Source organism: Pithys albifrons, chromosome 4 (genome assembly GCF_047495875.1).
Source record: "Pithys albifrons albifrons isolate INPA30051 chromosome 4, PitAlb_v1, whole genome shotgun sequence".
NCBI classification, from domain to species: Eukaryota; Metazoa; Chordata; class Aves; order Passeriformes; family Thamnophilidae; genus Pithys; species Pithys albifrons.
Window position 1 is genome coordinate 35,787,677 of NC_092461.1, and position 27,822 is coordinate 35,815,498.

Sequence of the window (27,822 nt, forward strand, 5' to 3'; positions counted from 1 at the left end):
GTTGCCTTTTGCTTTCTGTACCTACAGGGCACATTCAGTACATGTTGCTAGCAAAGTTAGAAGTAGTATCTATAACGATTAATGTACATTTAGATTATCTAAAGTATTATTATATAAATATAAACACCTAAGTACATAAATATTAATATAATTCACCAAAGATAGATATATTCCTTAGAAATTTTATTTTTCTAAATTATAAGATATTCTCCTGTACCTTTTTTTTTTTTCTGTGATAGTGTTAATTTTGTTCATAGCAGCTCATATGGTGCTGTTGTGTTTTAGATTTGTGCTGCAAACAGTGTTGATTACCCATGGTTGTTTCTGTTACTGGTGAGTAGAGCTTACACAGAGTCAAGGCCTCTTCTGCTCCTCACCTCACCCCACCAGTGAGGAGGCTGGGGGTGCACAAGGAGCTGGGACTGCTGACCCCAATTAACCCAAGGCATATTTCACAAGTTATGGCATCACACTCAGTATATAAAGCTGGGGAAGAAGAAAACAGGGTGTGCATTTGAGGAGATGATGTTTCTCTTCCTGGGTAGAGAGTTCCCTGAGAAGAAGATCCCCTGCTTTCCTGGGAATGTCTGAACACTTATCTGCCCATGGGAAATGGTGAGTGAATGCCTTGTTTTGCTTTGCTTGGGCATGCATTTTTTGCTTTACCTGTAAAACTGTTTTTAACTCAACCCACAAATCTTCTCACTTTTACTCTTCCATTTCTCTCCCCTATCCCACTGTGAGGGGATGAGCTGAGTACCAGGGTTAAACCACAACACCTCCAAATAAGCTATTTCCAGAATAGAGGGATTTCAGTGAAACAGGCAACACTTCTATGCACTGTTTTTGCTCAAACAGTGGCAGTGATTTTTTACCCCTTTAGATTTTGTTAGAGATGAAGGCATAGCACAGACCAGTTCTAGAACTCCCACAAAAAAATTGCTAGTTAAATCAGTAATTTGAATGCTCGGTATTCAGAAATAACGATTCAGGTTTATAAAGCTGAGCATTAAAAAATAAAAGCTATTTCCAAAAGTCCATGAATAACTTGCTTTTGCAATGACATCCATGAATCCAGTGTCAAAGTTAAAATTTGAATTCCATAGTCTTTAATTCACAGCAACACACTCAGCCTCTGCATATGCTACCTTGGGAGATAAAGATTCATCTGAAAAAGTCTATAAATTTGAAAAATAACTCTCATAAAAACTAATGTGATTTATGTAAGCACATTAAGGGGAAAATACCCTGAACAGTTGGTTTAAGTGCTTAGACTTCCTTAACTTAATATTTCCATATGGTTACATAGTAATTTCAGATTTTTAGTTGCTTCATACTCTTCTTTGTTAAATTTGAGAAACAAATCAAGGTACCAGCACAAAGAAATTAAGCAATAAAAATGCCTGCAATGAGTGCTTGATTGTTCCCACATGAAGCAATGATTCTTTCTACAAATTCCCCTAATGCTCTAGGAAACATTATTCCAATTGTCACAGGGTTGTTTGTGTGATGTTGTGAACAGATTATAAAAATTTTCTGATATAAAAAGAAAAAAAAAGGAAGAAATTAAAACCCTACTTTAAAAATAAAACAAAGACAAAATCAAAACCAAACAAAAACCCAACCAACCAACCAGACAAACAAAAAACCCCCAACAAATAAAAGCAGGATTATATTAGCTAAGTAAAGATCAGCTTCAAAATACCAGACGTGGTTTGGATTCTTACTGGATTGTTTCATGTAGAATCATAGAATCAATTGGGTTGGAAAGGACCTCCTAGGTCATCGAGTTCAACCCTTGGTCCATTTACTAGATCATGGCACTCAGCACCACGTCCAATCTGCGTTTAAAAATCTCCAGGGATGGTGAATCCACCACCTCTCTGGGCAGCCCATTCCAATGCCAATGCCTTTATCCCTTTCACATTTATCCCACAAGATTTTCACTTTTGCCTAGTCTTTACTAACCCTGTGATGATCCATCACTAAAAATACTTACTTTAGCTCTCACACTGCCACTTTTTAACTAAGAGTTCCAAAGATTTTGAAAGTTATTATTTAAACCACCACAATCCATTGTGTGAACCTTCTCAAATCAAGGCAAGCCAACATTATATTTATTTAACTGAAATTGTTTCTTACCAACTAAAATTAAATGGATACAAATCACTTTTAGAGCAATGTGGAGCTGCAGGGGAGTGGTGTGATCTCACCTGAACAACCTGGCTCACTGACTACAATAGTATCCTGTAAAATTCAACAGGAAAAACTGAATTTTTTGAGCAATCTCTTCAATTAATTCTTACTGTCCCAAAAGAAAGCCATAAGAGTATGTGAGAAGGCAACATATTAAATGCCATAATGAACTTGCTTTCATTATCTGTGTTGGACCAGTTTATAGGTAAAGAGTTAGTTGATGTCAGATGATGCAGCGAGTACAGGCTGAAACTTGGTTTTCTAACATGGCCTTTACATCTGTGGGAAGACAGATACAGGTAAGAAAAAACTTGTCCAAAACTGTTGTTCCTTTCCCTGAAAGTGTCTGCAATCAGAGCTAGTGAACATGGTGGAGGGAGGAAGACAGGGATATATAGAGAGTGAACAAGACAGAGGGGTGAGAAGACAGGTGGATGTGGAACAGGGTTGACCTGAGCTGTTCCTGCAGACTGTGGTAGAAGACCCTCAAATAAAACAGCAGGACTCCTTTGGGAGAATTCTTTCGTATTTCTCCCAGACAGAAAGACCTGTAAGTTCTTCTCCAACCATGCTTGCTGCCCATGCAAGTAGGCAATATATAAATATATTAGTCATATTTATTTCATGGAAGCATTCCAACTAGCCATTCTTAACACAGGGCACATAAGGTGTTGGGCAAGATTATCCTTACATTTCTTTCCGTTAGACCTAACAAACCACTAGGGAATTGTGGGTTAACACTCCAGCACTTAAAAATGTATTGTATGAATTAAAGGGAGCCTGCCCAGATACACAAATATTTTGGCTTTTGTTGCACAGAGTATGTAATTTTTTAGGATGTTCTCTGCAACTGATGGAGGAAAAAAAAAAAGACATCAAGAATGGATTCACTGCTTTCTGCTTTATAACTTGACAGATGTAAATATTTATTTAAAAATAAAACAGGTGGCAGCTGTCTGGTTGGGCTAGTGGCTGAGCCTGGTAGGAGTAGATACAGCTAATGTTGGAAACAAACTGGATGGAAGGCACTGAAGCCTGTGATGTTCCAGTGGTTTTTACTAAAATGGAAAACAGGTACCGGACAAAAATATCAAGATCAATAATTACATAATCTGCTCCTTTTCCAGAGAGGCCATAACTATTAAGTTGTTTTCTCACCAGTGCCACATGCAACTCATTAAAAAGGTACAATCGATACCAAGTAAAGGCTGCGGACATCATGCATATAAAAATCCAGCTCTATCTCCCTAGCCAGATTTTCAGTGAACTGCCCTCTGTGCATCTCCAGAACTTGAGATTGAGGCTTCCTCATACGTAGACATTAATGCCATGAATCTGCTGGAGATCTGCAAAGCCTCATCACTGTGATGTGCAGAGGAGGAAGCCAAGGAAATTATTCAAAGCTGGGAAAATGACTTACTCCAAGAGTCAGATTCATCTTGCCTAAATATAGAAGGTTATAACGCAGGCAGTGACATGAGAGGTAGCCAGCACAGGCTTCCCTGAGTTTTGCTAGAGAGAAAAAGGAATGCTGTGAGGGACATTCATCTGGTCTGGTTTAAAGATTCACTTTGGGATGACATGGACTTCACCCTGGAAGGGCTCATTTCTCTGAGTTGATGCCAGCCAGAGGTGACTAGTGCTGAACAGCCATCTGTTGGGTAGAAGTACACATCTGGCCAGATATATCCTATATAAGAGATTTAAAATGTTGAATTTACTTAGTTCATCACAAGCAGATCACAGTGCTGACATAGCATGGAGGACTTTCAAGTGAAGACAATTTTGTTTTCAACGGATACTGTTATAAGCAGAGGAATCAACAGCTGTGGGCTGAAGACACATACATGCAAAGAAAATATAAAGTGAAAGGTTTTGTACAATGAGTGAGAAAAGCTATTGCTGAACTGTAGCAAGAGGAGAAGTGGCTTCCTGATATCTGGAAGCCTCCAATGTCTTTCTGAAACACTGATGCTCCAGTTCCACTTAATATGGATTAAAAGCATAAACCTATTAACCTGAATAAAACTGTGTTACTCTATCAATCAGACCAGATTACTTGTCCATCACTTCTGGCTTGTCTCTTCTTAAATTTGTTTTAAAACCTGCATACTTTTTTATACCCCAAAGTCTGCATTACCCTCTGGTCTGCTGGGGAAATAAGTAAATAAATAGGTAGAAATACTATGGGTTCTTTTGTTTGCTAAATAAGAGAGAATCCTTTTTGAAAATAACTACATTCTACATAATCATGGCAGTAAGCACAAGAATTTCATCTACACAGCTAAGAAAAATTTTGCAACCAAAACAGAACAAGTCATCTGAGCTGCTGTCCCTGGAATCAATGGGTTTTCGGTCTTGTACTTACTTCAAGTGATAAATGGAGGTTAGAGGGACTGTGTTCAGTCCCTTTCAGGTGGCACTGGTGTCCATAACCACCTGGTTTCTGAGATAACAAGAAATATTTGCCCTGAGCTCAGCATCCTGGCTCAATTTAGATCTTTGAGAATTCAGTAGAATATGTTCTACTGCCTCAAGTGAACTGCTGCCAGCCAGCTCCTCTAACTCCTTTGTGTGGCAGAGTTAATGCATCATAGGGGCAGCTGGGGGATAATGCAGGCACTGTGCTCTGTCCTTGTGTCTTTACACATACTGTTTCTTGCTTTGCACATTTTCCTTGATGTAAACAAGAAATAGATTTGTGGGAACATCAAGTTATGTCTCCTTACATAAGGAGGTGTAGGTCTAATGTATTATGGCAAGTAGTTTTTTCATACAGGGAACCATATATTTACCAGGAGTGCATCAAGTCCCATATATAAACTTGAGAGAACTTTTTCTTTCTGGAGGCTTTCTTGCATCTCTTTGACTTTTGATATGATAGTTACCAGCATAACTTTAATTTACAGCCTGAATACATCCACCTGCACTTGATGCTCATTCCTCCTTTAGCTACTATACATTCCCCGTCTTCCCTGCCATTTGCTTCCCAATCAATTGTCAGCAATTGGATTCCCCTTCAGGTTTCATTCATTATCCAAGGCTGAGCAAATCTCATTTGCTCATTTCATGGCTTCATCCTGCTAGCAGCTTAAAGTCATCTTGAACACCCCAATCTTTCCCCTCCTACACTGGAAGCAAGTAAAGAGCTCTTATCCCAAGGCAGACTGTTTTATAAATTTCTAAAGGTGAAGTTCACCTCAGTTACCTTGCTCTGAAGTACAGCCTGTCAACTCCCTCAAATTTGCTGACTGCTTTCCAGCAGTTGACCTCCCAGCCCAGATAACTCTTCCTACACACACCTTGGAGGTCTTTCAGTTTCAATGATTGTATGATCCTGTGTTTTTTACCTCCTCTTCATGAGTGGTGGGTTTATCTTTTATCTTGTCTTGAATGATGTGACACCCTGACTCATGGAGATGTGCTATGCAGCATTTTAAACTAGAGTGGATATATACCTTGCTCCAGGACTGTGGCAGAGACCTGTTTCTGCACTCTGCCTGACAGCTGAGCCTTGCAGGTCAGCTGGGCTGCTGCAGTGGGAAAGGTGAGCACCTCAACACCAGGAAGAAACAGTATATCCTGTGAGACCATAGGAGACTGGGAAATGTTGAAAGGTTCCCATTTATTATTAGGAAGCTATTTTGAATCCACTTTCAAATAAAGCACCAAAGGCTCAGTTTGTATCTTCATAGAACATTGGTTTGGGCTGGAAGGAACCATAATGATCATCTAGTTCCAACCTGCTGTCATGGGCATCAACATCTCCCACTAAATCAGGTTGCTGAGAGCCCCATCCAACATGGCTGTGAACAATTCCAGGAATGGGACACCTGCAGCTTCTCCAGACAACCTGTTTGAGGGCCTTACCACTCTCACAGGAAAGAATTTCTTCTTAACATACAATCTAAATCTACTCTCATTGCAAAGTCATTCCCCATTGTCCTATCCCTACATGTCCCTGTAAAATGTCCCTCTCCAGCTCTTTTGTGGCCACTTTAGGCACCAGAAGATGCTATAAGGTCTCTCCAGTGACTTTCTTCTCTGGGCTGAACAACCCCAATCCCCTCAACCTGTCTTCACAGGAGAGGTGCTCCAACCCTCTGATCATCTTCATGGCATCCTCTGGACTTATTCCATGAGATCTACATCCTTCCTATGTTGGGGACCCCAGAGCTGGATGCAGGATTCCAGGTGGGCCTCACAAGAGCAGAGTAGAGGGGCAGAATCACCTCCCTTGACCTGCTCCCTATGCTGGTTTGGATGTAGCCCAGGACAATGTTGGCTTTTCTGAGACACTTTGAGTTTGTCATCCACAAACACCCCAAGTCCTTCTCAGGGCTGCTCTTGATCTGTTAAACCTCCAGTCTGTACTTGCTTGGGCTTGCCTCAACTCACGTGCAGGATAGTCCATGCTCAGCACACGTGGACTCTGCATTACCAGTCTGATTCCACCCTTAGCCTCCAAAACCCAGCCAAATAGCTGAGCAATACCCTTTATCTGCTTAATCAACAGGTAAACATAATATGCTACATTAATCTTTCACTGAGAATCCCTTCATCTCAAATAAACTCTCTTTGTGGTAAACACAAGTTTGCATTTTATCCCATTTTGTATTTATTTCCAGATCTTAAATAATTTTCTAAACTAAATTTAAGAAATCACCCTGTATTAAACTTAGATTAATGGTTCTCTGGGTTCTAAATATTTTTTTTTCAATTTCTTAGGTGAAGGTTATGGTCTGAATGCAGCACCACTTTACAGTCTTTGAAACTGTTTTTCCAGCTCTTATCTCTAGTCATTAAAGCAATTCCTTAATTTACCTAACTTTGCCTTCTGCAATCAGGGAACTGTATTTGTAGTCTCGCTATTTATTTTACCATACAACTTAAGTGGAAAAAAAGTCATGACCAGTTACCGCAAAGCCACCTTTGATGACAAGATCCTCTTTAAATGCTGATTTGTTAATACCAGATCTAAAACAGCATTGCAGATGACTTAGTGATGCTTTAGTGAAGAACTCTGCTAAGCTTTTGCACAGAGAAGTAATGTGAGATAAGTATTTTCTAGGAAATGTCTGGGAAATTAGTTTCTAGACCTTTTTCTTTTTTTCCCCTTTAGTAGCACTTCAGCTACTCTGTCCTATGCTGAGCTCCAAGCTGTGGGTTAACAGCAGATCTTCAGCCCTACCCCAGCACAAGCAGCCACTGTCCCTCCCAGGAGGGATTCTGCCCACATCACTCATCCCTTCCCAGCCTATCCCAGTAAGTGGAAGGGACTGCTTAGAGTAATTTTAACCTATATATCTGGCAGGAAAGCAAAACCACCCAAACTTTTCTGTCGTAGTTTATGCTCCTTTTCTACCATTCAACATAAATGCCTCTCCATACCAAACTAAGCTATCTCACTAACATCTGTCAGGTGTGCTTCGCTGCTTTATTCACAACTTTCCCAGGAGATGACTTCCACATGAAATTAGCACTTTGTTTAGTTAGTGTGTTTAACTTAATACAACATGTACAGCCTTTGGCATGTGCACCATGTCCTTTGAGGAAAAACATCTATCTCGAAAACTGCATGGTGGCACAGCTTGTGTCCCTCTGTGACATTCAGGAGAGAAAAAATGGTTAGCTGGTGCTGATCAGACAAACACATAAGCCTGACTTTGAAAAGGTTCTTCTGTGTTACTATATTTATTTTGTTTGAGCCACAAAATATGTATTCTTGTCAAAATGTTTCTTTACCAGGCTTTGCTTGCCATTCTTCTTATGGGCTGGAAACTTAAAACCTAATAGACACTTCAACTTAATCAATAACATTTATTTTCTGGGTCTAAGTCTAATTTCACTTTCTGGTTTATTCTTGACTGTCTTCAGGGACAGCTGAAATGAAATGAAATTAAATGATGCTTATACCTTCACAATCACTTTAATGCACATATTTTCAACTTCAGAATAGAAGGAACTCGAGACACTGTGAGACTGAGATGCACAAAGGTAAATCATGGTAATTTTATGGTTATGATGTTTCATAGGTGATGCCTGAGCTGACAAGAAGGGTCATTTATGTTGCAGAGACTGAATATGCTGCATGTGTATGAAACACCCAGAAAGTATACCATAGCTGTCCCTTTGCCACATAGTTAATTACCTTTGTCCTTGGTTTAGGTGCTGAAGCCATTTGTTTCTTCTGCAGTAAAATATTTATGGCCAACTAATGTTTTTTACATTAATTTAATCTTCCTATATCCTAACAGAAAATCATAAAATCCTTAAGGTTGGAAAAGACCTTCAAGTCCAACCTTCAACTGAATACCATTATGTCCACTAAACGATGTTGCAAAATGCCATGTGCAATCATTTTTTGGACACTTCCAAGGATGGTGATTTCACCACTTCCTGGATTATGGTTTTGTCTTTTTTAATATCCCCAAGGTGCTTTATTTTTATTTAGTGCTTATTAGTCCTCTCAGGCTTTATACTGTCTTATAGCAAAACTTGAATTTATTTAAGAGTACAAAAGCAAAGAAGTATTTCATAGCTTGGATTACTTTTTATGTGAGTTTGTGTGAGCTCTAGATTTGCCGAATATTTCTGCAAATTAGGGTTGTGATGTTTACTTTGTGTTTTTATGTGCTGCAATACTGAAAGGTTTCACTGACTTTTCTCAGACATTTATTGAGAGCAGATGGTACCATATCACAACCTTCACCTACAGCCAATGCTCTCATATACAGTACTAATGAGTCCTAGCAGGTAAAAACATGTCTCTGTGTAATAGCGTGGACTCAAAAGAAATCCTGCTCTGATGTCAAAGCTGTCTCAGATGTAGTCCTGCACATTGGTGCTGTGAAACAAATGCTTAGAGCACTGACTGTGTGTCACTACCACTGAGCTCTTGCAGCTCCTCACCGTTTGAACTCCAAGAGCAAGAAGGAAAGGAGGTTGCGCTTTTTTATTTTTTCTCTTTGCTCTTAATGCACCTCATTGCCAGAGCCTGGCCCTGTGACATGTGGAGGTAGACAATGTGACCTAAAACCCTGTTTTGAACCTGCACTCTTACCAGTTGCTTGTAGGAGACTTTGGATCAGGGAAGACTATCACAGTTCTGCAACGTATGTCAGATGTGGGGTGTTGCTTGCAAAAAAAGAAAAGAAAAATAAAAGCCAAGAAAACCAAGCCAGACATAATAAAACTGTGTATTAGTTAGGGCAAAGTCAATTGTCATTAAATAGCCTAATCACGTTTGTTAGCACTGTATAGAATGTGCTATTGTAGCAAATTATGGAAAGTAACGACATTGTTTCTTATACATTTGAATACAGAACATCTTTTACCTCTTCAGTATGGGTAAGATATATATTTATCATCTGTCATAAATACAAATATACATATACAATCTGTCTCTTTTGCCAGTCAGAATAAATAAATTGTGTAGAGTCCATCTGTGGTCAATATTCTTAGTTCCGTATTTATAAAGTTTGGAAGTATTTAATCTCTTTCATATCTAGTAGTACAAATCAATAGGTGTGCATCTATGTAATACATAATAAACATGAACGATTATCTACATAAAAACATAATCAGTAAATCACTTTTAAAGGGATCCACCTGTGTGGAACTTGGTCCTGGCCTGGGGACATAACTGGCAAGATCAGTAATCACACCTGCTGTGTTCATTGAGACAGGAACTATCCAACTACCCACTTCGGCCTGTGCAAAGAACAGTCCAATTCAACAGAACTAGAAGAGGGAGCAGCTGGGTATGGGGCACTAGTTGGCCACACTCCTGTATCCTCTCCCCTTTCCTCCCACTGGGAGCACGGTAGAATGGCAGCACTTAGCACATCTCTTAGAGCAAGCTAACCACTTTTAAATGACAATTTATTTACATAGGCTAGGAGAAATAGCTTCTTGCCAACAGCATACATACCAAACGCTGGTTTTCTATTTTAACTTCTAGACACAATGGCAATTGCCTTGTTTGAAAAATGACAGATTTTGAACTGAAGGGAGAGCAAATGAAAGGAGGAGCAAACACAAGCCCAAATCTGCTGTGCCTAACTTTACAACCTGCTGAAACACTTGATATTGGGTTTGGGCCCGAAGAGTTTTTGAAATAACCAAACCAATTTAATTCTAGCTGCAAATACGAAATAACTATTAAATAGAAATGAAAAGCTGGACAATCCAGGAAAACAAGGAAGAGAGTGGAAAGCAGTTGAGAAGGCTGAAACCCAGGCTGATTTTGAGCATCTGCAGAGTTGATGCCTCCACCCTTTTTTACTGCAAGGACAAGAAATGAAATCCATAAAAGGTGAATCATTGTTACTCACCAGCAATTAACTTTTCCTGTTAAAACTGCCAAGAATTACTAAGACAACATTCCTAGCACCACACTGTTTAGGGTGTTATCAGGAAGTTGGCAAAAAACCACTCCAGCCAATCTTCAAAAGATAATCAAAGGTCAACATGTCTCACACTTCCTTCTCTAGCACCACCTGGGTCTGTCTCTTTTGCAGCTGTAGTTTAAACAAATCCCACCTCCTCTGTCCCTACCTTGGGATGAGGCTTCTTGAGATGGGAGAGCCATAGTTCTGCCCCCATCTAGTTTAACACTGTGTCTAAGAGGTATAAAATGCTGCAATTATTACAGTTCTGCTCTTTTCTGATCAGTGCTGATGATAATGATTTCCTTGTTATGGCTGTAGGCTCCAGCATGCTGCTGTGACCATGCATAGGAGGACTCAAATCTGAGTCTTAAATAAAAAACCTTTTGGTTCCACCACAGCGTGTTTGTAAAAAAATCTACTGACAAGTCAGAAAAAATTGTTCTGCATGGTCTGTAAAACATATGTTAAAAATTATGCATCATAGACCAGCTTTAAATTATTCGTTTTAATTCCTTCAGCCTTGAAGGGCCTTTAAACAGACTACTGAGAAACAATCCTGCCACTGAGGGAACAGCTATAAAATAAAATACTGGCTACTTAAAAGTATAGAGAAAATTGCTTTACCTAGGCACAGTTTCTGAATTTTAAAATATGAATAAAGGGCTGGAACCCCACTTGGTGAAAGCTGATACAGCTCCTTTGAAGTCTGCATAGCTATCCCCCATCAGCAGTTGAAAGCCCTCGCCCAGAGTTTAGAATAGATATAGTTTCTCTACATAAGAAGACAAGTGAGATTTGCATGGTTAGTTCAAACTATTCCATATTCACTGAGCTGTTGAGGAAATGCTGTCTGTGAAACAAATCCTGGATTCTTTCCCAAAAACATCTCAACGACACTTGTTAGGGAAATGCTACAGCATAAGGGGGAGTGGATCCAACACACTGGGTTGGACCCTGTTATGATTATGATGGCATTACGGTAGAGCACGTGTTACCTGCACACTCATCGGGGTGCATCAGTGAAATTGAGAGCATCAGAGGAAATTAACTGATCATAACATTGATACAACAAAGAGAAATAGGTTAACATTTGCTATTTCAGGAGAATTTGATCTTGTTCTCTGCTCTTGGCTCAGTCAGGTGCTAGCAGAGACCTGAGGAACTTCTCCATGCTCTGTATGTCTCCATGCTACACCCATATCGCTGTGTCATGCCTCCCTGAGGCATTTCTGAGGCAAGCACTCTCCTCTTCTGCCTTGCACTATAAACAGGAGCCTCTCTGGCTAAACTCAGCTGCTGCAGAGCTTGCTTCTGTATCTCCTCTTTGCAACTAGTAACCACTGTTCATATAGCTGGAGAGGCACATTCTTGTGTGCTCCAGGGGAAAGGCACAAAGGTGGAAAATACAATGGGAAAGAAAAAAAAAACCACTTTCAGGGATGGGACATCCATAGCTTCTCTGAGTAACCTGTTCCAGTCCCATCTGGATTAACTATCATTAGTTAGGACATTCTTGACTACAGGGTTAAGCTTTCTTCCACCTAGCAAAACTTTGTAAGCTGTATGGTGGTAAATCGGCTGTTTGCTACCTTCATTCTTTTTCTCTGTTGAACTTCTGGACAGACCAGGTGTGGTACAGTAAGCAGTAAAATTCAGAGTGCTCAGGCTCTTCCTTCCCCAGGCACTGTCACTTTCAGAGGATATTCTTTGTAGCACTCATCATCCTTTCACTCCCGCCATCCCCTCAAAAATGTGTGGAAGAAATCTCCAAACCTGATGAACAACGCTACCACTGGTGAGCTGTTCCCCAGAGATTTTTTTTCATAAACAGACCCACTCACCCATTATTATTGTTAAGGAAATGGAGGACCAAATTCAACTAATTTGCCTGAAGGTATGAGAGCATCAAGCCAAGAGGGTAACAGAAACTGTCACAGATGATCAAATTGGAGCTCCTCGAAGGCCCTATCCCAAGCAGCGTCAAGCAGCTCCTTGGAAGAAGCGCTGAAGAGCTATTTAGTAGACTGTTTTCATCACACAGTAATTCCTTGTGTTGATACACTCCTTGTAAAAGAGGTCTAAGGTTTTGGGGGTTTTATTAATATTTGTTGCTTTATGTTAAACCCCTTCCAAGCCCTATTTATGAAGGATATTATAATATTATTCTGCTCTTCCATATCCAAAGGCAGGATTTAGTGATGGGATGAGTCCCTTCAAGGGTTTGTATGGGCTCATGCTCCCTAAGCAGAAAGCTCAGGCTGTCACAGGTATTCTCACCCAAATGCAAATGTCTGCACAGCGTGATACATGATGTGACACCGGTCTGAATTCACACATAAGCTTTTACTAATATAACTCTATGGAAACAAGCTTGGTGATGATTGATGACTTACAGCTCCTACATAGCACATTACAGTTTCCAGTGGAAGTATGGTATGTTGGATGTAATAAACCTACAGTGTGGGCAGCTTTGGTAACTACATTAGTAACCTGTAAACTCATCTGCCTCACAAAGGGAGTTATGCACTGGCTGTCCAGCATTAAGGAATATGGTTTTTAGAGCTCAGGAATACATTTTCTCCTCTGATATGTGCTGTGGATGTTCACTGCACATGTTACACTGCCTATGGAAGGGCAGAGAAGAGAAGTTCAGAGATCATTTGCTTCTTTGGAGGTGCTATAATCCCCCTGCTTCTAGTCTTGGCGTCAGTCTTTACACACTGACACTAAAAAAGCCAACATTATATTGTTAAATAGTTTTAGCAGATACTTTATCTTTTGAATATATCTGTCTGGGAGATTCTTTAATGATGCTGTATTCTTTTTAATTCTAAAGTTTTTTATAGTCACCTTAAAAATCTCTGGTGCTGGACCGAAAGAAGAGGGTTGAAGCATCTTTCCTGTGAAGCCAGGCCAAGAAAGTTGAGGTTGCTCAGCCTGGAGGAGAGAAGGCTCTGGGGAGACCTTATATAACCTTCTAGTACTAAAGGTGCTACAAAGGAGCTGGAGAGGGATTTTTTTCCAGGGAAATGTAGTGATAGGACAAGGGGGAACAGCTTTAAACTGAAAGAGGGTAGATTTAGATTAGATATTCAGAAGACATTTTTTCCTGAGAGGGTGATGATGGAACAGGTTGCCCAGACAAGTTGTGAATGCCCCATTCCTGGAAGTGTTCAAGGCCAGGTTGGATGGGACTCTGAGCTACCCAATCCGGTAGAAAGTGTCCCTATCCATGGGATGATCTTTATAAGAACCCTACCAACCCAGATCATTCTATGATTCTTGATGATGATTTTAATAATGATGCAATCTACATTTTCTCCTATGAGAAGTGCAGAATTTCTTTCCACTTTCCCTGCTGCAATCACCCTTGGGATCCACACAGCCCAACTTCAGACAGTAGTCTGGGGGGCTGAATGGAACAGACATTCCTGGGTGGTGATCCTCTAGGGAGTACCCGCCGGGAGCAGGATTTTATCCCGACGCCTTGCAGAGGTGAGTCCGGGTTCGCATCGCACCTCTCCGACGCAGAGCCCCTCTCGGAGGCTTGAATGGGGGGACGACAGTGCGGAGGAGGTAACTGGGAAGTGGATAATGAAAGGATGAGATGGGGGGGGTGGGGGGGTGGGATGGTGAGACGGAGTGGAGGGGGTAATGGACGGGGAATGATGGAGAGGGCTGATGGAGAGGGCTGATGGAAAGGTTGATGGGGGGGTCCGCCCCTCGCTGCCCGGCCCCGAGGAGGAGCCGGCGGGGCCCCGCGCCGTCCACGTGGCCGAGGGCGCGCTATATGAGCAGGCAGGAAGCGGAGGGGAGGGACGGGGTTCTCGGAGCGGCTCGGCGAGCAGCGGCGGCAGCCAGGCAAGACAGGGCGGCAGCGGCAGCGGCGGCGGCGGCGGCGGCGGCGGCGGCAGCGGCAGCGGCAGCGGCAGCAGCAGCAGCAGCGACCGCGACAGCAGCGATCGTCCGCCCGTCCCCCCGGCCATGGGGCTCGGCCACCCGCCCGCCCCCCGCGCCCCGCCGTGAGTACCACGGGACCCCCTCTCTCCCTCCTTGCCGCACTCCTTCCCTGCCTTCCCCTCCGCTTACCTGCATCCCCTCCGCTCCCTGCTGCTACGAGAGGCGCGATGGGAGCCTCCCAGGCTCTTTCGGCTGTTGAGTTGTTGTTTGGGTTTTTTTTTAATTATGTCTATTATTTGGAAGAAGAGGTGGCCCCGGCGCTGGCGGAACTCGCAGCATCATCTGTTGGGTGCCCCGCCACTCCGGAGCGGGGATCCTTCGCCCCATCCAGCCGGGATTTCCCCGCTGGAGGGAGGCAGAGGGAAGGCGACGGGTGCCCGTGTGGGCTCCAGAGAAAGGGGCACCTTCGGGCGATGCTCGGGTGGCGACAGTGGCGGGGGACCTCCCTTCTCCCCTCCAGGGCTGCCCCACAGGGAATTGGTCCTGCCCCTCCGCCGGGTGGGTGCAGCGGGAAGAGACCAGCCCGGCGGAGTCCTGCACGCTGATCTCTTTTTTATTTTATTTTTTTCCCCCTGGGTAGGCTGGTTGCCGAGAGAGGAAAGCCAGTGTTACTCCGTTAGAGAGCAAAAATCAGACTAGCTGTCTTAGGTATCTGCTCATACGCCCCTCATTCCAGAATTAATTTCTAGTGGAGTATAAATTAATCTTCGAGGTCACCAGTTTGTTTCTATTGCACTTGATATATTTATCTCTGTGACAAACGTACCTCCCAGATCCTTACTGTGATTGCCTGTAGTCTTGGCATAGATGAAAACAAACTATTTAGAAAAACATTTAAATATGTGTATTTACTTTGAGGCACACAAGATTTTTCAACTCTTTTTAATGGTTGGACTCGTATGTGTCCGATACATTAAAAATAACTCATCCATATAATTGTAAGTTTGAATTATATATTTGCCTGCTGGGCACATATGTTAAAGGAAAAACCTCCCTAATTATGGATATTTCAGAGAGATTGGAAGGGTGACAAAGCCCTTGTAATCTTTTGGGTCAATTTTCATAAGCTCCAAAAGCTCTCTTTGAAAAGGAAATTAAATTTCAGTGTGCAAAAGGGACAGGAGATTCAAGGATATAAAAAAGAAAGTCTCTTATTCTACTTTGATCTTGTCCTCAGGAGTTCATTTACTTTGGTGTTCTTCAGTGACACAAGTTTAAATGAAAAGTCGCCTTTAACTGGAGTCTTCCTGCCTCTTGGCAGTTCGGGAGGCACTCAATTAGCAGCACGCTCCTTCTGTATATTATTTACATGGCTTTAGCCGGAGGGGTGGCTCTGTGTGAAGTATCAGCTCGGAAATACTTGGGTTGTTACATCCATAGCATCCTGTGCCATCTATGCCATCCAGCACCTTCCGCAGCCAATGTGTTCACCCCTCCTCAGTTTTTCCATCTCTGGCCAAAGCCGGCAGCACTGTTCACAATGCCTCGACAGAACTACTCTCATCTTAGAAGATGCTGGGGCTGGCCTTGTGTCCCCTTTCCTGCTTTTGGCAACGGCAGTGTGGTTACCTGCAGGGCACGGCTGTGTTTAAGGTCCTTTCTGGGCTCATTCGGGAACTGGCAGTTTTTAATTTGTTTGAGCACATGTTCAGGTGGTGGTCGGGTTGGGGGAGGGAATGGTTGTGTGTGAATAAAAAGGGTGAATTTGCTTATCGGTTAAAGGCACTTGTTTTCTTGATTATCCTGGAATTAACACAATTCCACCATAGGGCTGTGGTAAACTTGGCACTCTGTTCCCTTGCCAATTTCTCACCTCATTTACTCTATTTTGGTGCTGCTGCTGGGTAACATGCCAGTGACTGGACGTTTATATCCCGTGCCTCAACAAAGTCCCAGTCTATGGTCCTGCCAAACCAGCTTTAAAGCTAACATTAAGTTTTTTAAGTACAGTTATGCTAATATATATTTATTTTACTTTTCTGCTAGTAGCATCTAAGAGCATAGTTTCTGAAAGAGCAAAAGACAAAAATCCAATTCCTTATTCTTCTGGCTCACTCACTTGGTGCACAGTCTGATTGTGCAGGAAAGACAGTGTGTTGCCCTGTTAGTGTGAATTTTTCACACATCCTGATCAGAAAGGAACTTGCAGCCTTTTTTTTTATTTTTTTTTCAACTTTGATAATACTAATAATGGTGATAGCATCTCAGTTGAAGAAGGTCACTTTTACAGCTCAACATAATTTAGTATCTGCTAATCAATTTGATTTTTCGTTTATGTAAAACTGGAAGTAACTTAGGGGGAAACTAGGGTCATGCAGATGGCAGTTCCATCTTCTAAGTTATAAATGCATCTTTTATGTCAAATGCATTGCAAATGCTGCTGTTAAATGATAGCAGAAATACATTTTTATTAGGAGTGTCTTTTAGAAGTATTTTCAAAAACATGGTGAAGCAGAAATGTGTTTTTAAAAGCAAAGGAGTAAAAGCAAACTCAGCTCCACAGCATATTTCAAGTGCTGTTAATCCCACCACCTGGTGGAGCTTTTCATGGCTCTGCTGAGAAAACTCTGAATAAGGGTGCATTTTTTGTCTTTTTTTCAACACTGCCACATGTAGAATTTCTTTGACTTTTTTCTTTCTCACACCAGACTTCATGAATTTGTAATATTTTCTGTGTCTTCTATACTTTGCAGAAGGCAGCATAGGACTATCGGTGTCTTATCTGAAGCAGCACTCCTCAGTAGATAGATGAACTGGTGAAGTGAGGGATAAAGCTTTTACCTAGGATTACTTCTGAAGCAGAAGAATTATTGGTAATAACCAGCCCCTTTTCCAAGATACTCTGATACCTTTCAGTGCAAGCCCAGGTAGCTTTGTACTAGTCACTTTTTAAATTTTATATAAATATTACTAGAAAATAACATATTTTTATTTACTCTAAAATATTTGCTAAATGGCCTGTATACAATCAGGCTTGCAAGGAGAAGAAAAGCAACTGCCTTTTTAACTGATCTGAGATTACTCATACAGGTTGTAAAACATGGGTGTGAATTCCAGTGAATTAGGTGAAGTGTGGCAAACATACTTTGCCTCTTTCTGACATAGTCTTGCCTAACTTTGTTAAAGTTCATCTGTTGTGTTTATGGTGTGTCTCGTAACTGATAAACAAAAGCCTAAGTCAGAGGTATGCAAGCTAAATCATAAACTCCAGGGCCATCAGTCAGGTCAAACCTCAGAGGATTTGCTCACAGCAGTGAAAAAGCTTCTTGACTCATACAGATATTTCCTGAGCACTCTGACTAGTGCACAAGATATGAACATGCAGACAAATTGCTGCTGTAAATATTCATATTGCTCTTATTACCATAGTGCCTGTGGTAGCAGACTACTGGAGGCTCCAACTAGCCTAGGAACTCTGTAGCTCCCATCTGCCTCTCCAGTTCTCGCAGGTCTGGTACACCTGGTCCCTCTAGCGGGATCAACAAATGCCTTTGCAGCCCATCCAGAGCAGGTCTGCATCCTTCTCTGGACTAGCTTGGTTTGAGGACTGATCAATTGCCCAGTAGGTATCTGCTCTTTATCAGCTGCAGGGGGCTATATTTTCTTTCTGGACACTAATATTTAATTTAGGAAGTAGATAACATTATCAATATAAATTGTCCCTTCATGTGATTCCTCTTGTCACATGATTGGCATTCATTAACAGCAGCCACAGAGGAACTGCTGTCACCCTTCTGGTCACTTGACCCTCTCTTACTCCAACCTCCACTTCCCACTGATGCCAAATGTCTCATACTCCAGTTTGTAAGTAGCAAACTCAAATCACTTCATGGAAAGTGTCCTTCAGAGCTTTGAAAGCTCCAGTAAGTCAGGGCTGTACAACACTGTGAGCTGTGAAATAGCCATGGATTGTGGAAAATGGGGAGCATTGGGGGACAGGGAGCTCTTCTTAAAGGAAATTCCCAATAATATCAGTAGAATATGCTCTGAAGCACAAGTTAAGATTAGGGATGTCATCAATTGTAAAGAAAGTAGTAATTGCTAAATTTTTGGGTGAAAGAAGGGTGGAAAACAATTCTTTCCTGGCTTGGCTGCACTTTGAAGTGCTCATGATTAAGTTGCTTTATCTGGAATGATGTGCATGTTCTTCACTGGGTAGAAGACTTATGAGATGACAAAACCTTTGGTCAGACAGGGGTCATACTATTTCAGGAAACCTGTTAATCTCATCAAACCACACGTGTTTCCACTGGTTGATCTCGCAGCTATTTCTGTCAGACAATCACAAGGTATTGCAGAGAGACACAATGTGTAAATAATTACAAATACTTGATGTGTAGCTTTCCTGCTTTGAGGACATCATATCAATAAAGCCTTTGGTTTTGGTTTATTTTTTTTCATAGTAGCTTTTGGAAGTCCTTTCTCTCAACAGTAATTTTCAGTGGAGGCTCAACACTCTGTAGCTTTGCATCCCAAAGGGTTTGAGTGGAGGAGGAGTGTGAGTGACTGGTCAGAGCCCACAGGGTCCAACCACAGTGTTCCCCACCTTGCTGGTGCCAGACGCAGGACTGCTGCTGGCATGGAGGTGACCACATGTACTCTTGGGATCCCCAAAATTCTCCCACAATGGACTTCTCCTTATCTATCCCTTTGTAGGACTGTTTTGCAGAGTGAAAACTGCCACAATGACACTGAGGTATTAAATCTGATGCAATTTGAAAATGTCTCTTGACTAGATAATTGCTACTGACATTTTCCCAGAATTGGTGGATTTTTAGATTTTTTAACTTTCCTTTTAGAGCTACACACCAACACAAAACAAAGGATGATGCTTTTAAAGGACGCTACATTATTTCTGGATGCTGGATCTTCAATCAATGACTTAGTCTTACTTATCTGAAATACTGCGTGTGCTGACACATCAGTGCTGTACCAGCTCAAAAAAGAAATCTAATTCTATCAAATCTGCCAACTCAGTTAATATGACCCTGCCAGGGAAGCATAAGGCATCACCTCCAGGTTTTTTTAGGTAGGAATCAGGTTCCCACTCTCCAGCTCAAATTCAAAGCACACTGCACATGGCCAAGTTTGGATTTTCTTTTTTTAAGGTACTTGCTTACATTCTGGCATGCAAAACTACAAATCAAATTGGAAGATGGCATCTGAATATTTGGGTCAAAAAATGGACTTTGAGTCCTACAGACAGTCCTTCAGGATTAGTCATCAAACAGAGACCTGTGTTACTTCACCCTGAGACTTCTACAAACTCACATGTAAAGAACATGATGCAGGGGTACCTGCAACTTGAATTAGAGCTGACCTGACAGTATTTGGCTCTTTTATGACACCCTAGAGTGCATCCAAAGCTGCCAGGGTGTGATAAGAAGATCCACACTTATATCCTAAATTCCCTTAGTCTGTTGGGATATGGTGATGCCTTTTACAGGACCTCCTTGGGCAGATATGTAGGCTGCAGCCTGCATTAGTGAGAGACTTTAGCTGCCTGCACTATTGCTCCATGCATCTAAAGCTTTCTCTTACCAGAGTTTAACTTAAATAATTTTTTGCTGATGATCTTAGGTTTTTTAATTTTTTTCTGACAATGCTGAGAAAAAAATTGGTTTACACTGAATTGAAGCAATCTTTAATTAAACAAGAATAGGTCAAGATAATTATGGTTTTGATAAAGTGAGATATTCCTGCTTTTTAGTTTACCTAATCTTAATTCGAAGTCCATTTAAAAGTCTTAGGTGGTCAGAATTGCACATTTTAAAAGAGCCAAGAAAGTTTGCCTTCAGAAATGTCACAATGATTCTTTTGAATTTGATATGACCTGCATTAAGACAGTTCATCAGCCAATGGCTATACTGATATTATACCTGAATGTGGACGTTTATTTATTGTCTCTGATTCTATTTTTTGCACAGATGTTATTATTCTTAGGAAGGTTCACCCTGATTTTCTCTTCAGGGGCAATTCTGTACATTTGAAGAAAGGACCTCTCCTGCTCCTCAGTCTAATGCTTATTAGAAGAATTAGACCACTTGCTTCTTGATGTGTCTTTTCTTTCCTCCTCCTACATACTCTGCTTTTCCCCTTCAGTTAAAATTTGCTCTTATCGAGAAGCAAATATGATCAGTTTTCCTGTGGGTTCACTCTGCATCTCACAAACAGACCTGCTGCTCTTCTCAAACTTAAGGCTTACTTCTAGCCTAAAAATTCAGCCTGAGAGGTGAAACTGAACTTTTGATTGCCCTCTATTCCATTAACAGAAGTCCAGCTTCAAACTTTAGCTACTAATGCTGGAGGGCTGGTATCTCTGGGTGATCAAGCAGCAGCACTGGTGGAAACACAAAGCAGATAGATACTAAGTTTGCAGGCAGGACATGGAGGCATGTACAGTTCAGCAGCTGAGAAGGCAATAATCATTGCAGTGAAATTATTTGAGTTATTATAGACTCACTGAATACCCTAAGTTGAAAGGGGCTCATGAGAATCAACAAGTCCTGTGGGGGTTAACGGCGGGTCTGCGGACCCCCTAATGTCTGAGGTAATTGATGAAGAAATTGATATGAAGCAGTTCAGTGTGTATCCTTGAATGAAGGAGTTTATAGTACAACCTTGAGGAGGAGAGAGCCACCTGTAGAATGTGGGATACCTTGTAGCCAGTAGAATGTTTCCATTATGCTTAGTAAAGTGACTAGCCAATAGTGTGATGACATGTTGTACACAAGAGTACATAAAAGGTGAAGATGTAACTAAAAATAAAGTTCTGAGCTCTTTGTTCAAGGCTTCTGATCAAGCCTCCTGTGCCTGCTGTGCCTGAACCTCTTCTGACTGTCATTAACTCACTTCCCTTACCTGTACGAAGTCCAATTTCTGGCCCTGCACAGGACAGCCCCAATAATCACACCATGTGCTTAAAAGCATTGTCCAAATACATCTTGAACTCTGTGCTGTGACCACTTCCCTGGGGATCTTGTTTCAGTGCTCAGCCACTCTTTCAGTGAAGAACCTTTTTCTAATATCCAACCTAAACCTCCTCTGACACAGCTTCATGCCATTCCCTTTGGTTCTGTTACTGGTCACCACAGAGAGGAGATCAGTGTCTGCCTTCTCATCCCTCTGTTCCAGTTTTTACAGCTGCCAATGACAGCATTTCAGTTTCCTGGAAGTTTAGTTCAGCATGTAAAATAGTTGGAGACTCCAGTAAGGATACAAACATTGCCTTTTTGTCCAACAGCTTGATTTTGAGTTGAAAAAAGAAATGAGAACCTTCAACTGCATGGGAGAAAAACTTTAAGGATGGGACATTGGCTTCAGCAGTTCGTTCTCTGCCACTGCAGTCAGTAATGCAGTGACCAGAGATGTGCAGAATCACAGCCAATGCTACATAAGTCACCTATATTTCTGTTTTGTTTACTACAATGAGGTTATCACCATAGTGCTAAAAGGATTGTACAGTTTTGTGCTTTCTCTATGTGGCTGTTCATGCACTGCTTTTGCTTGCCTGGATTCTGAGACCTCTCAGAGGAAAATAAAGTGTCATTGACTTTCTCATGCACCACTTTTTCTTGCCTGGATCCTGAGACACCTCAGAGGAAAATAGCGTCATTGACTTGCTGTGACTGTCACAGATTTTCTGTTAAAAACTGTGCAAAAATAGATATGCAAAATTAAAAACTGTTTCAGACCAAGAGTTACAGAGAAAAAGCCTGTATCATGGTAGCAGGATGTGTGAAATAGGAGCAGCTTCACAGCTTTGTGATTAAAACTACTGGAGCACAGCTGTCCTGCCACTTCATTAGCTTGTTAGGGCAGGGTCACCTCCCTTGACCTGCCAGTCATGGTTCTTTTGATGCAGCCCAGGACATGGTTGGCTTTCTAGGCTGCAAGTGTGCTTTGCTGGGTCATGTTGAGCTTTTCATCAACCAATACCCTCAAGTTCTCCTCAGGGCTCTCAATCCATTCTCTGCCCAGCCTATATCTGTTGGGATTGCCCTGAGCCAGGTGCAAGGCCTCACACTTTGCCTTGTTGAGCTTCATGAGGTTTTCATGGACTTGTCTCTCAAACCTGTCCAAGTCTCTCTGGATTGCACCCCTCCCCTTCAGTGTGCTGGCTGTATACCACACAGCTTGGTGTCATCAGTGAGCTTCCTCTGTTCATGTCACCAAGAAAGATATAAACCAGTGCCAGTTCCAATACTGACTCCCAAGGAATGTCACTAGTTACTGGTCCTTACTCTGACATTCAGCTGTTGACCATAGCTCTTTGAGGGTGACCATCCAGTCAATTCCTTTTCCCCCCAGTTCTATAGCTGTCAAATCCATGTCTCTCCAGTTTAAAGGCAAGGATGTTGTGTGAGACAATGTGTCAAATGATTTGCACAAGTCCAGGTAGATGATGTTGATTGCTTTTCCATTGTCCACTAATGCTGTAAAACCCTTGTAGAAGGCCACCAGATTTGTCAGGAGCAATTTGACGTAATGCTCAGAATTCAGACAGTAATTACACCAACAGAAGTTTGGTGTAAATGCCCAGTTAAGACAGTGATTTGTTTTTCTCCAAAAGTGCTGTAACTGCAGGAGCAGGTGATGGATGCCGACTGTTGAAAAATACAAGGTTATTGAAAAGTAAAAGGTGATACATTAATTGCAGAAGTGGCTAAAACATTTTCCAGTAGCAATGAAACAAAGGAGCTCAGAATAAGTAGGCTGCCTCTCTGCAAGATGAGAGTCTACTGTCAATACTGAGTCAAGTATTGGCAGAGGATGTTGCTATGTGATTGCAATTCACTTTGGAATTTTTTTAATAGAGGGAAAAAAATGGAGGTTTGTATGAAAAAGAATCAAGAGGTTAGAATTACCAATCCAGGTCCTTTGGAGAGGTGTGTCTCTGTTTCATAGAGCCCCAGGAGAAGAGGCTGCTCGTTGCTTCCTCTGCTGCCGTCTGACCCACTGCTGCAGTACGAGAGCAGCTTGTTGGCTGAGCTTTGTTTCTGCTGTCTTAGAAGGAGGACACACAGTTTTCCTTTACCTGTAAAAGGTCTTGATGAAGAATGCAATCATAGAATCGTTGTGGTTAGGAAAAACCTCTAAGATCATAAAGTTCAACCATCAACCATGTTCACCATTAAACCATGGCCTCAAGTGCCATATCCACGTGGCTTTTTTTAACTCTTTCAGGGATGGTGACTCCACCACTTCCCTGGGCAGCCTGTTCCAATGCTTTGCAACTCATTTCAGGAAAAATGTCCTAATATCCAATCTAAACTTCCCTTGGTGAAATTTGAGGCCATTTCCTCTCATCCTGTCATTTGTTACTTGGGAGAAGAGACCAATCCCCATCACACCACGACCTCCTTTCAGGGAGTTGTAGAGACTGATGAGGTCTCCTCTCAGCCTCATTTTCTCCAGGATGAACACCTCAAGCTTAAGACTTGTGCTTCAGCCCCTTCACCAGCTATACAAAGCTTACATTTTCACAGATTAAGACAGAAGTGCTTTGTGCAGCCCCTGTCTCTACTGTTTCTTGGAGAAAAGCTTCCTCTATACCAGGAACAGTAGACCTTTGTCTCTTTGGCTTAAAATACCCAAGTCCTTTCTGTGTTGACTGTTATCACACTAATTGATAAACCTTAAGAAGTTTGCCCCATTTTCAAGTTGTTACTTTGGAAAAGGGACAGTTGTCCTGTGGGAAGAAACCAGATGAAGAGTTATATCAGTGCAGCAGAAAGCAACCCTTATGACCTCCTCAGGTGAACTCTCCAGGACTCACACCTTTTCTTTTTTTTTTTTTTTGAGTGTCTAAGTTTTTAAGGAAACCTTGCTCTAAATGTCTTTTCCCTGGTTCATCCTGCCAGACACAAAATTGGAGGTTTTCTGTATTTTATGAAAAAACCCCAACCCCCAAAAATCCCCAACAAAAACCCAAACCCCATTACAGCTTCATTTTAGAAAATGACTTTTCATTGAGGTGTAACTCTCCCCTGAGTTTGTTCTCAGAACCACTAACCACACTTTTGGCATGTCTCTGAATTTGGAAAATAATATTATGAGTCTGGCTATTTTCTGCCATTACAAATTTTACGTCTTTACTGTCTTGTTTGGAAATTTACTGGCTTTGGATATTGGTCTGTATCTTCAGTGAGATGTTTCTCACAGAACAGACTGGAGGTGGAACAAGACCCCGAGCCTGCTTAATGCATTTCCTATGAGAGATTCAGGCTTGCTTGGCAGAGATGCACAAACCAAAGCAGGGATTACCGGGGTGGCGTGTAACTCTTCCGACTCTTGGAAGAAACCAGCTGGCTTTAGGAGACAGCTCTTCCACAGGGTGAAACTGGTACCATAGGAACTGTTGCCACCTGCTTCAGTGCTGCTGGCATCCTTCTCCTCTAAATACTGAGATGGGGCTTACTGCCATTGGTGCCCAAGGGTCAAGTTGAGGGTAAAACTGGGAGAGATTGCTTATTTTGAAAAGCATCTCTCTCACAGTCCTTCATCTCTCCAAAGGGAAGAGAGCCAAATTTGCCTTTGTTACTTTTGTATCACGTCAGGTAACATTCCTCTAGTGTAGTTCTTGGAGATGAAAATACTGTTATTAGGGCACTGACAGTTTCCTGACTTAAAAACCTCTTGCTTTTATAGCTGTCAGAATCAATCTTTCAGATCTCCTCCTTTAGCTGCCTTGCTCTCTTGTGAACTTATTGCTACTCCTGCGCAGGTACATTGAAGCATTTTTTTGCCTGCCTCCAACAACACTGACGTCCAAGGAAATGAAGGTGTTTCCGCCTCTCGGATCAAGTCCTGTGTTTTGTTTATAATATTCTCTTCCGTCAGAAACAAGTGCTTCATGACAGTTTCACTTTTCTCCTAGAGGGAATAGGGTCATGCACAGGAATGTTGAGTATAGACTTGTCATATCTACTGAGCTCATTAGGGCTTGATCTGCTCATTACCTGGAGACTATTGAAAGCAAGACCAAAATTTCTCAGGGAGACAGCGTGAGCAGGATGATTCCCTCTGAGTCAGCACGGGGATGTTGCTCAGCACATGTATTTGAATCAATTGCTAAAGCTATCATCTTCTTATGGAGACTTACAAAGCTTGTGACTTCTTATAATCTGTGTAACACATGGCACTTGTATGAACAGGTTTGTGGTTTCTTTCCACAAAACCAACAGGACTTTTCCATGTGTATAGTAGAGCTCCTTCCTTAGAGCCATCAGTCATCACTGTCTAAGAGTCCAGCTGAACATGAATAAAGATAAATTTTTTTGTTATAAACTTACCCTCCTCAGGAAATTCTTTCATAGGTGTGGCAGCCCTTGCCAGTACACTTATAGCTCTTGTAGAATTTCAACTTCCAGTCCAAAGTTGGGATGTGAGATTGTTAATAAGATTTTTTACTTCCTCAAAGGCCACAGGATAAGAGATCCTTGTCAACAGTACATGGTGAAAGATTTCAAACCTGGTGAGTGATCTTAAAGACATGCAGCAGGTCCTGGAGAGTGTCTTGGGTGTTGGTAGAGTTGAAATTGATTTTTCTTTTTTTCTCAGGAAGTGCAGAACAAAGCCACAGCACTGGCATCCTGCATAAAAGGTGTCCTTCAGCCTGCTCAGTAGGCTATTTTAGGAGTCGTAAGTGATGTAAGCATTAGAGCAGACAGACTAAAACACTTGTGGTTTCACCCAAGCACTCACTCACTCTCCCACCAGCTGAACTGGGGAGAGAATCGGAAGTGTAAAAGCTGGAAAACTTCATGGGTTGAGACAAAGACAGTATAAAAGAGAAAGCAAAAGCCATACATGCAAACAAAGCAACACAAGGAATTAATTAATTGCTTCCCTTGGGCAGGCAGGTGTTCAGCCATCTCTAGGAGAGCAAGGCCCCATCACATGTGACTGGGACTTGGGATGACAAATGTCATCACTTCAAATGTTCCCCACTTCCTCCTTCCCCCCATTTTAAGTGCTTGAGCATGATGTTATATGGTCTGGACTATCCCTTTGGTCGGTTTGGATCACCTATCCTGGCTGTGTCTCCTCCCAAGCTCCCATGCGCTCACTATCTCCTTGCCACCATGGCAGTACAAAAAGCAGAAAAGGCCTTGGCTCTGTATAAACCCTGCTCAGCAATAACAAAACATCTCTGTATTATCAACACTATGTTCAGCACAAATTCAAAACATAGACCCATACTAGCCCAAACCAGCACACCATTCTACACCAAATGAAAACAGTATTTATGCAGACTCCTGCTATCCTTCTCAGTGGGTAACTTCACAGTTCCCCCGTCGCTTGTGAGATTTGTATCTTGATCTAAGTAGGATGAAGATTTGTAATTTGGCCTCTTTCACCAGGATTCTCCAGGTGCACTCTCAAAGGGGTGTATTAGCAGGGATCTATCACAGGCATTGTGAATGGCAGAAGTTATACGCTTTCGGTTTAGTTGCACAAAGATGTACAGTTTCGTTAAGGTTTTTGCTCTTTTGTTTTTGATTTTAATTAAACATAAACAAGGTGCTCACTGGCGTGGCTATCTTTTCAATGTTTGACCCATCAAAGGAGACAGTGGCAGGGAAAGGAAAAAAGTAACCTTTAGATGTCCTTGCATTAATTCATGACGATGCTGGAATTCCCATTGAGATGCTTCCTAAGGATGTTAAAGACATCTGGCAAAAGCTCTGCTCATGCTTTCCTTTGATATGTGCCCAGAACCAGAAACAGATGCTGTAAATAGGAGTAATTAAACATGTTAGTTTCTTGTAAGAATTTGTTACTGTAGTTCATTTCATGGTTAGGGGGTCAAGAGGGATTTTTAAACACATTTCTGCTCTAGTTGTGTAATTTGAAGGGGTTTTTTTCTTTTTTTCTTTTTTTTGTGTTTTTTTAGTTAAGCTGTGGGTTTTGTTGTTTTTTGTTTTGTTTGTTTTGGTTTGTGTGTGTGTTTGGGTTTTTTTGTCTTTATTTTTTTTTAATTGCAGGGCATATTTAATAACTTTGTAGGAAAAAGTATTTTGCAGTGCCAAACATCTTCTTTTGGGTGTTCACAGCAGTGCTTTCTTTGCTACTCAGCTCAGAGTGTTTTAGACAGGAGAGGGACATGAAGGAGAATTGCTTTGTATTTAGCAGAATTAGAATAAGTCCACAAGCACATGGTTTGTGCTTAATTCCAAGTGCTTGAATCTGATCTCACTCCTACTAATCTCTAAAGGGATTATTCCTGATTTACACCATGCCAAATGAAATCAGAATCTGGCCCTGAAAG

At 41.7% G+C, this 27,822-nt stretch overlaps 1 protein-coding gene and 1 long non-coding RNA gene across 5 annotated transcripts in view; one reads left to right on the forward strand and one right to left on the reverse strand.

The window, feature by feature from the left end:
• Positions 1–14,879, reverse strand: part of LOC139671250 (uncharacterized) — a 105,055-nt gene extending 90,176 nt beyond the window's left edge. For both annotated transcript variants that reach the window (XR_011697692.1, XR_011697693.1), the window contains exon 1: positions 14,679–14,879. This is a non-coding gene — a long non-coding RNA (uncharacterized lncRNA). The remainder of the gene's footprint in view (positions 1–14,678) is intronic.
• Positions 14,405–27,822, forward strand: part of ST3GAL1 (ST3 beta-galactoside alpha-2,3-sialyltransferase 1) — a 78,750-nt gene continuing 65,332 nt past the window's right edge. For all 3 annotated transcript variants that reach the window (XM_071553802.1, XM_071553805.1, XM_071553804.1), the window contains exon 1: positions 14,405–14,611. The gene's annotated coding sequence lies outside the window, so the exon portion shown is untranslated. The remainder of the gene's footprint in view (positions 14,612–27,822) is intronic.